This window comes from Eumetopias jubatus, unplaced genomic scaffold (genome assembly GCF_037043125.1).
Source record: "Eumetopias jubatus isolate StellerSeaLion01/CBP00866 unplaced genomic scaffold, mEumJub1_p1.0 scaffold_5, whole genome shotgun sequence".
Lineage (NCBI taxonomy): Eukaryota > Metazoa > Chordata > Mammalia > Carnivora > Otariidae > Eumetopias > Eumetopias jubatus.
The window spans coordinates 27,839,101-27,850,292 of NW_028274811.1; positions in this window are offsets into that span (position 1 = coordinate 27,839,101).

Genomic DNA, 11,192 nt, shown 5'->3' on the forward strand with positions numbered 1-11,192 from the left:
GTCCTGTCCAGATCCCTGGTGTGACCATCAGAGGCTGAATGCCAGTACAGCTTGACTACACACCTGCAGTGTGACCCTGGAAGTAGCCTCCAGCCCTGTAACAGTGTACCTCTGTGAAATCAAGTTCATGCACACAAGTCCTAGCAACAGGGCCAGGCAGGCTCAGTCTTTAAAAAAAGGAGGGCAGTGTAGGCCATCGAGGGCTGTTTTGTAGACAACAAAATCATGACAGGCATGACCTACTATCTCCCACTATATCCTTCCTAGGGGAACCAGAGGACACCAGCACCAGTGTGGCATCTGGAGCAAAAACCAAAGAGAGGGCAATCTGTCTGAGGTCCACAGCCCAGCCTGCCAGCTGGCTATCCATGGAGCTCCAGGCCGGACCCTGAGATGCTGAACATTCTGGGAGCCAGACTTGGGGAGACATCAATGACGGGAAGGCAAGTATAACTTGATTTTTTTATTTTTTATTTTTATTTTTTGAAAGAGAGAGGAGGGGCAGAGGGACAAAGAGAATCTTAAGCAGGGTCCACCCCCAGCGCAGAACCCGACACAGATCTCACAAACCTGAGATCGTGACCTGGGCTAAAATCAAGCGTCAGACGCTTAATCGACTTAAGTCACCCAGGCGCTCCAGCGAGTATGACTTTAATATCTCTTAAAACCAACGGCTAGTTTGTGAATGCTGAATGCCTATTTAGGAAGGCCTATTTGCCCAGGGGCCACTGAGTGGCAAGGACATCCTCTGGAGAGTCTCGAGTACAGGCTCAACCCATGACACCCTCACTGGCCCAGAAAGCTGCTAGTGTGTGCTGTGCCAACCAGTCAATGAATATTTACCTAGTGAGAGGCAGTGGTAAACAGTACAGAAAAAGGACTTCAGTCTTAGGGGGGTCTGTCTTCTAGTGGGTAAGATATGATAAGCACACACAAAAGAATGTTAAATAGATAAGTATTGTGAGGAAAATAAATGCTGATCCAGATAGTGAAGTGGGGGAAGGCAGGGGCAGCAATACATGTAAGCAGAAACCTGCCAGAGAAGGCACCAGCCATGGAAAAGAAGTGGAACAGCTATTCAAGGAGATCCAGTGTAAAGGCTCTGAGTTAAGAATGACCTTGGTATGTTCCAGGAACAGCAAGGCCAGCATCGTCAGAGCTTAATGGGGGGAGAGTAAAATGCAATGAAGGCAAAGGAGCAGGCAAGGACCAAAGCATGAAGCTTGGCAGGGAAGACATACGAAAGTTGGATTTTATTCTGTTTGCATTTAGCAACCTCAGGAGATGGAGGGTAAGCAGCAAGTGGCCTGATCGGATCAACAGTTGAGAAAGATCATTCTGTGACTGTGTGGAGAAGGGGAGTAGTATGATTTTTCAGGAGGCTTGACCCAGAGCAGTGGCAGTGGAGATGAGGAGAAAGACATATGTGGAGGTATAGCTAATGCATTACACGTGGCGGATAACTGCATGAATGGTGGTACTATTTACCGAGATAGGGAACACCAGGAGTTTGGGTGGGAGGAGATCAGGAATTCAGCGTGAGCTTCATGTTAGACATTGGGGTGACGACAAGGAGGCAGTCGGAAATACAACTCTGGATCTCAAGGGAGAACAGGGGCTAAGAATATACGCTTGCAACTCTTCAGCATATAGACGGGACGAAATGAGATCACCTACGTAGAAGAGAGACAGAGACCTAAGCATTGTGTGACACTAACATTTAGCAAAAGACTTGGGAAGTAGCAGTCAAAAAGACAGGAGGAAAACAAGTCCATCAAGTGTCATGGTAGACAAGGAAAGAAATTATTTCCAGGAAGTTGTTTTGGTCAATTGCCTCCAATGCTAAAAACTGGATTTTTTTTTTTTTTTTTTTTTTTTTTAAGTAGGCTTCACACCCACTGTGGGTTGAATTCCTGACCTAAGAACCACATGCTTGGGGCACCTGGAGGGTTAAGCATCCAACTCCTGGTTCCGGCTCAGGTCGTGATCTCAGGGTTGTGAGATGGAGCCCAGAGTCAGGCTCTGTGCTCTGTCCCCACCCCTCCCACCCCACTCTCTCTGTCTCAAAAATAAATAAATCTTAAAAAAAACAAAAGAAAAAGAGCCACATACTCTATTAACTGAGCCAGCCAAGCACCCCGAAAAACTGGAATTATTTTCAAAAAGATTTTATTTCAGGGCACCTGGGTGGCTCAGTTGGTTAAGCGACTGCCTTCGGCTCAGGTCATGATCCTGGAGTCCCGGGATCGAGTCCCACATCGGGCTCCCTGCTCGGCGGGGAGTCGGCTTCTCCCTCTGACCCTCCCCCCTCTCATGTGCGCTCTCTCTCTCTCATTCTCGCTCTCTCAAATAAATAAATCTTTAAAAAAAATAAAAAGATTTTATTTCAGAGAGGGAGAGAGAGAGAGAGAGAACGATCGAGGGGGAGGGGCAGTGAGGACAGGCAGAGGGAGGGAGAAGCAGACTCCCCACTGTGCATGGAGCCCGACTGAGGCTTGATCCCAGGACCCTGAGATCACGACCTGAGCTGAAGGCAGACGCTTAACCAGCTGAGCCACCCAGATGCCCCAAAACTATAATTTAATACACGACCCGAGCCAGAACCAGGAGTTGGATGCTTAACCATCCAGGCGCCCCGAGCCATGTGGCTCTTAGGTCAGGAATTCAAATCACTTACCCTGCATTCTTCTAGCAGGGAGCCCGATGCGGGGCTGGATTCTAGGACCCTGGGATCATGACCTGAGCCAAAGGCAGACACTGAACTGGGTGTAAAGCCTACTTAAAAAAAAAAAAAAGTCTACTCTGTTTGGCAGTGTAAAAATAACCTTGATAAAGTTGATTATTTAAGTGGAGCAATGGGCTGAGAAGAAAATGCAAGAGGAGATGGACAAAGGATAACAGTTCTTCCAAGTTTTGCCAAGAAGAGGAGCATAGAGAAGGCACAGATGCTTACAGGGGCTGTGAGGTCAACAGAGTTTGTTTTCAGGATTGAAGATAACTGGAGCCATGTTTGTATGCTGTTGGGAATAATCCAGTTGAGGTCAGCGTTACAGATTCAGCTGCAGAAAGGCTGGTGGAGGTGGGGGCAGGGAGAAGAAAGTATCAATCGGCAAGGTCATTGGAGTCCTGGAGTTTGGGAAAGGAGAGTGCTGGCAATCTGAGAAGAGACTGTGTGAATCAGTCCTCTCGAAACCTGAGAAGGAATCTCAGGAAGCAGAGGGGATTGTCTGGCAGTAACTGTGGTCACTTCGACGTTTGGATAAATGAGCCCCTACCAGTACAGTTGGGTCCATTTCTCTAGCCATGTCCTGCTGCTTGGGTGCAGGCATCAGACTCTGGACAGAAAATCCTAGCCCAGGGCCACAATAGGTTCCCATCCCGCAGCTTCCCTCCTGCTGCCCCTGACCTCCTGCCCTCAGCAGGTAAAAGCAGACATTACTCTGGAGATATCATCATGTGACGGTCGGTGTTGCTCTACAAACTACACTCTAGTTTTCTCTTTTAGAAGAAGAGTGATCTTGTGATAGTGTCTAATACAGACTGGTGAAAAGGGGTAGCTCGTTTTCATCCTTTGGGCCTCAGCTCAGTGTCACTTCCTCAGAAAGCACCAGCCTCATTACCAGCCCAATCAGTGCAGTGTTAAAATTAAATAAAATTTATATAAACTGAAACATTTAAAAGCCACTACATCAATATGTATTATGCCATCAGGCAGAAAATCGTCGTGATTCACAAACTTGGTGAGCTGCGGACAGCCTGTGCAACAGCATGTATGTGCAGGGTGTGGTAAAAGGGTACTTCTTGGGGCGCCTGGGAGGCTCAGTCGTTAAGCATCTGCCTTCAGCTCAGGTCATGATCCCGGGGTCCTGAGATCGAGCCCCGCATCGGGCTCCCTGCTCAGTGGGGAGCCTGCTTCTCCCTCTCCCACTCCCCCTGCTTTCGTTTCCCTTCTCGCTGTGCTGTCAAATAAATAATCTTAAAAAAAAAAAAAAGGGTACCTCTTATATGAGACTCTCTGATCACAGGAAACAAACTGAGGGTTGCTGGAGGGGAGAAGGGTGGGGGGATGGGGTAACTGGGTGATGGGCATTAAGGAGGGTACGTGATGTAATGTGCACTGGGTGTTATATAAGACCGATGAATCACTGATCTCTACCTCAGAAACCAATAATACATGTTAATTGAATTTAAATTTTAAAAAATTTAAAAATAGGATACCTCTTTTTACCTCCTTGCCTCGTACCCTGCTTTGCTTCTCTTCATAGCACATTGTTCCTATCTGACTTTTGTATTGGTCTCCCAGAAATGTAACCTCCACAAGGGCAGACACTTGGGTGTTGGACAGCACTGTTTATTCCCAGTCCCTACTAACACCCGGCATAGAGCAGCTCCTAGGTAGTTGTTGAGCACACGTGTGTTTAAATCTATTTTCTCCTGTTTGCCCTTTTAAAGGTTGTGATATTTGAAAGGGCTCCTGGCTAACATGCCGAAGTGCTCATGATGAAACCCAGGACAACACACTTGGGATCAGGAGCCTCACTCTACGCTTCCCCTTCCCTACACACCATGCTGTTCTGTCTTATAAAAGACAGGACACAGCCCTCCGATGCAATGAAAGTCAAAAATGGCTAAGCCCATGGAGGCCATCTAGTCACTTGTCTTACTTGAGGGACCTGTGATATACCACCAGCCAATACCCACACTCTCACCAACCATTTAATTCAGCTGGTGCCCGGCAGTGGCTGACTTACCCATGGACATTACTCAGACACCATGGCAACATGTTTTCTGGCGCTCATTTGTTCTGCTCCCTCAGATGGAAGCAGCCCCTTACTGCACTCTGCCTCAGAGAACTAAGCCCTCTTGCTAGAATCATGTACTCCACCCCCAACCCCAAACCCACACACTCTCGCTTTCCCCCCTTTCTTCCTATTCTTTTCGTCGATTTATTCCTTCTTCTCATCTCCTCCTCCAACAAATATTTCTGTCCTTTGCTTCAAGACTTGGAAAGCCTTGAAATTCTCTCACAAACAAGACCCATCGATATAGCACAGGCTTGGAATGTCTGGAGTCAGCATGTCCTGGAGTCTTTAAGTTTTTTAAATGCAAAGACTGGTTCCAGCTAACCCAAGACACCAGGCCACACAACTAATGGACTTAGGACTCAGGTCTGAGTCACTTCATCCAGCTACCCCCTCCCCCATTCTCCTACCAGGAACTCAGAGGACAGCCAAAGCAGAGCCTGAATTCTACAAAGCTGGTGAGGGTGGGAAAGGCTTCCGGTGCAGGCACAGAACGTAGTGGGGTGACCACCTGTCCCAGTTTGAGGACTGAAAGCTGCGAATCCTGGGAAATGCTTAAGTCCCAGGCAAACCAAGACAACTGGTCACCCTGTATTGGAGCTGTGCCCAACTAGGACCACACATGCATCACCTGGTGAGTTACCTTAGTTTTGCCTCCCTGTTTTAACATTAAACTACTTCAGGGACCCAGCATACTTTTCACCAACTACTAGTTACTTGTAAAATAATGGTTGTCACAATACTCAAGATGTTAAACTAAAAAAGAAATGTGCAAGAGCGTCTGCTACCATGTTTTAAAAAGGTAAGGAGTAACGCGTGCATGCATGCACACCCCCACACAAAGCTAACCTAAGTTGCTCCCAAAGGAGGCAATTTAACAATTACATGATTATGAGGTATGACCATTCTACACACAGGTAGGCTTGTATGTGCTAGTATGGATGCCTGTGAAGGTATCCATAAATAATTTTTTTAAAGATTTATTTGACAGAGAGAGAGCACGAGCAGGGGGAGCAGCAGACAGGAGAGGGAGAAGCAGGCCCTCCCCCCCACTGAGCAGGGAGCCCAATGCGGGGCTGGATTCCAGGACCCTGGGATCATGACCTGAGCTGAAGGCAGACACTGAACTGACTGAGCCACCCAGACACACGCCCCACCATCAATTTTTTAAGTTTATTTTTAAGTAACCTCCTCACACCCAACTCCTCACACCCAACATGAGGCTCAAACCCATGACCCTGAGATCAAGTCACATGCTCCTCCAACTGAGCCAGCCAGGTGCCCCAGGTTCATCAATTTTAACAAGTCTACCATTGTGGTAGAGTATGTTGATAATAGGGGAGGCTATGCTTATGTGGGGACAGGATGGGAAATCTCTGCCTTCTTCTCAATTTTGTTGTGAACCCAAAACTTCTCTTAAAGACTTAGAAGTTGGGGATGGGGTGCCCTATTCCATATATACCTCCTTAAAAGAAACCGTGGGTTTTCCTTTCCATTTTTAATACGTTTGTCAACCCAAGGCCAATGTGGAAGTTCCTTTACTCTCAGGAATAGGCTATGCTGTGAGGTGCTAAGTTGAAAATTATTTTCTCCATCAGGCTCAGCTCTTTCAAAATCTGGTTCCTATAAATGTCCTTGAGATACACAAGTCATTTCATTAGCTCCAGGAATGCAGCGACCAGGATATGACTTGGGCCAACCTCAACAGGGCCAAAGTGCAAACCTCCCCCGCCCACACTCAGCTTCTAGAAGCAGGGGTCAGACAGACACAGGTCATTTTCTCTGGAACCAAAAGCTGTGGAGGGTTTTGCCCACCCTTCAAAGAACACTAAATACTAATCTCAGCAAAGGAAAGAGAACTCTAATGCTTTCTGTAAGTATGGTACTCTGGTGGCAGACGCCTGAACAGCTTTACCTTCTCTGCCCCTTTAAACTGTTGAGACAATAAAATAATCCATGTAAAAATGTCTAGCACATGGGAAATGCTATGTTAAACATTACTCACCATTAGCAACTTCTGCCATGTCATTCTGAACGTCCAGTACCTACTGTTCCTCCAAGTCATTCTGGATTCAACTGCAGTCTTTAAGTGATAGTCATTCCAGCACTTTCCTCATTCAGATGCTGAGAACATCAGAACCCTAACCTAGTTCAGAATGTCAGCTGTCACTATTTGGATTTTTATACTGAGATTATTTATTTCAGAAGCCACAAATCACTTACCCTGCATTCTTCTAACAGACCTAATGGTGTAGGCCATCTACCATTCAGGTAGACAGCAGAAACGTCCAAGTGCTTCCAAGAGGTGCCTTCAACAAATGCTCCCATGAAGTATGTCATCTATCCACATTTCTGGCCCTATTTTAAAAATCCTGGCTCCTGCGGCACCTGGCCTGCTCAGTCAGAAGAACATGTTGTTTTACACCCTATGTGGGGTGTAAAGCTTAAATAAACTTAAGAGAAAATAAAATCTTGGCTTCTAATTTCTAGAGTAGGGTTATTTTTCCTAGGATGTGAGGTGAAGTTGCAAACACCCAAAGGCCTGTAACACATCAAGATTGTTTTTTTTAAAGTAATCTCTGTACTCAACATTGGGCTCAAACTTACAACCCCAAGATCCCAAGTCACATGCTCTGCCCACTAAGCCAGCCAGGCGCCCCACCCAATGTGGGGCTTAAACTCCTGCCTTGAAATCAGGAATTGCATGCTTACAGACTGAGCCCGCCAAAAGCCCCTCAATCTTGTTTTAAAGATATCCGGGGGCACCTGGGTGGCTCAGTCAGTTAAGCATCTGCCTTCGGCTCAGGTCATGATCCCAGGGTCCTGGGATCGAGTCCCGCATTGGGCTCCCTGCTCAGCGGGGAGTCTGCTTCTCCCTCTCCCTCTGCTGCTCCCCCTGCTTGTGCTGTCTCCCTCTGACAAATAAAATCTTAAGGAAAACATAAAGATATCCAAAGCTAAGGGCAAAATATGCTGTAGTAGCACCAAAGAGGGTATAATCAGATCTATCACCTTGACCTCTTCCAAGTCATGGCAGGTATCGCACTGCCACCCCAAAGATCTTAATTCATGTTTGAATGTGCCAGCCCTTTACAACTCCAGTGTGGTCACAGGGAGGTAGTAGTGCCCTGGGGTTTGTTCGTCTTTGTGGTCTTTTAGTCACAGATCATTGAAAGGGTTAAAATAAAAATGGTAGTTTTATGTGTAACAAAGTAGAGATTAATCACCCTTCTTTTGCATGATCCTGGGAAACAAAGTATGCTTAAGACCAAACAGATTATATAGCTTCTCCCCTAACTCCTCTGGTCTGCTGCATTCAACACACCTCCCAGACCTTCACTACTGCTGGCAAGGTACTTGAAAGGAAAGCGGGACCCAACACAGGAAAGGCTTTTTCTACACATTTCACATCTGGTATCTTTCACTGTACCTCATAACCTGGCTTTTTTCTTGAGACATATCTGGACACTCCTGACCTTGGAGTCAGGAGGCCTCCCCTTGACAAGGCTGACAAATCCTACCAGCCATCGCCCCTGCCCCCTAGTACTATGCCATGCTAAAGCAGTTCTGGATCTACCGCAAAAGCTTAAACCAAATTAGACCATTCAATCTCCTTACAGCTCAGAAGGTATGCTAAGCCTTGAGGTAGAGGCACTCAATGGTGTCTGTCATTTCCACTAGCTTTCATTGAACCTTTCACTTTGGTCTTCGTTGACTCCACAGCAAGCACTCTTTCCCTTTTCTGTAACAATTCTGGTCTTTGACTTCCACCACTGGCCCTGGACTTGCTGGCAGCTACAGCTTACTGTTACACTAGGAAATGTCTGCTAATCATCTTTGAAGAACATAACTGGTACTGTCCATGGAAGCCTAAAGGGACTGTCCCAATGACAATACTCTGGATGGTTAAGGCTATCTCCAGAGATTGCCAAGGGGTCTAAGTAGCAATATGAGCCACATGTTGCATTATTGTAGCCTTTTAGGGATAGAAAACTCAACAGCCCATCTACTTATCCCAAACCTGTTGAGGACACAAACTACTTAAACAATTAAACTTCAGCCACGAGATCTAGAGAACTGATGGGTACCAGAGGGGAGCTGGGGGGGGGGGGGAATGGGTGAAATAGGTGAAGGGGATTGAAGAGTACACTTATTGTGAGGAGCACTGAATAATGTATTGTTGAATCACTGAATTGTACACCTGAAACTAAAACAACACTATATGTTAACCATACTGGAATTAAAACAAAACCTTCAGCCATGAGAATTTGTGTTTTGCCTTAAAAGAAAAAGACATGGCCTTTTCCCCAGCATTTACTATCTATCTCTTTTACCCTCTGGGAGAAGGATTCTGGTCCAGGTATGACGGGAATCACACATCTAGGGTTTTCTGCTCAGTCCATTTAGTCTTAGTTATCACTGATCTTTGCGAGTTCAACTTTTAAACAAATTTGTATAAATATCCATAATCCATATTTTCTTTCCCTCAAATTTATATACCAGCTGATAAACACTAACATATTTACAGGATAGCACTAGGACTGCAACAGTGCCATTTCAGCAACATCCCATTTTTGTCTAGATGGCAGTACCTGTATAAATATACAGAATAAAATGGAGAAATAAAATGTACTTATAGTCCCCGGACATAGGCTTAAACATAGGCTTAAACTAAAATTGAAAAAGTATGGAGACCATCAAGAATGCCCGAAATAATACACCCACAACCTTCATAAAATAAACATACAACTGTGAAGGGAAAAAACCCAAGTTAAAAAGTTTACAAAAACCAGAAATATGTCAAAGAATGTGAGAACAGATGAAGGCTTAAAAAAAAAAAGTTGCAGCTCATGGGAAGAGAATCCACTACAAAGCGAAGATGCCCATCACTAAAGCCCATTTCTAGGAACATATTATGGCTTTTTGAAAAGTAAGGGACTGCACAGTATACAGGATAAAACTGTTGAAACAAAGAGTCACATGGTATATTTTAATTATTCACCAAAACCTAAAACCACCACCAATCACCACAAAAGCCAATTTTCCTAAATTTGTAGCTGGGATACTGAGCAGTGATTCTTGAATCTAAATGTAAATTAAAATCACTTGGGAAACTTAAAAATACCTATGCCTGGATATGCCTCCAATTTAAATCGGAATCTCTGTGGGCATCAAGGCTAAGAACCACAGAAATAACCAGCCTTATTGTACTTATCTAAAGCTAAGTCTTTCTGAAAAATAATACTAACTATACTTGCATTTAAAACGTATCTACTGCAACCAAGAAAAGGAAAAAAGTCACCTGTTTGCTACAAATATTCCATCTAAGAAATGAGCACACCATTTTACCATTTCATTTTGCCCTTCAAAGTTCCAAAGCAAATTTCTACAAGTCATCGGTATAGAAATCTCACTCATTTTTAGTTGACAAGTCTTTGATTTTTTAAAAAAGTTTATTATAAAAATTCTTTTAATCTGTTACTGATTGAGAAATCAGCAACAGCAATTATATATTTTTAAAGGGAAATTACTATACTTACCAAAGCATTTTTTTAAAACCCACTTCATAATCAGGTAGGTTACTAACACTTTGTATTGTAGTTTAGAACGCTAAAACCCAGTCATTCTGTACAATTAGAAACTTAAATTCTGGAAACTATTCTAAACCCAAGCCATTTCGGCCACAAGCCCTTTTCTGCTAACCACTAGAATTAGAAAATCTGTACACCTGGAAGATAGTACCACATGTTGATTAGAAAACGGGCATTCTTTCGAAGTCAGTTCTGTTACCACAGGACCTGAAAACAGCTGCTTGGTATCTAGATCACTTGGACCCTGGGTTAAAGCTACCGCACACCAGATACATTATTTGTGCAAAGAGGAAGGGCATTAAGTGAGAAAGCAAAAACACAGATAGATGTATTTCTTGTGAAACCATAAAATAAAATGGAATGGAGACATGTAGAAAACAGGGCTTTTTGCTTCGAACCATCAACTCCACAAGCCACCAAAAATACTGTCAATTAGATCAGAGGAGAGATAAAAAGAAACTAGACCATTTTTTTTTTAACATAGTGTGTACGTCAGTTATTTTCCTAAAACATCTTAGATGAGAGAACTTCCTTATCAGTTCCAAATTCAACACAATACAAAGCAAAGGAACTTTTATTACTACATTCACACAAGTAATGATTAAGTGCCCTGAAGTTTACCCTGATAGCTGAAGATTACCATTAGTTTCCACAGAAAACCTAATCCTATTCAAAGGAGAAAAGGGTGGGGAAAACTCATTAAGTGCTTAGCACTGCCACTTCATTTCAAATGCCATGTTTGTTTCTGTCCTTGGGTGAACGTATGTTAACACCAAACGTGATCTAGCAATAGTTTACT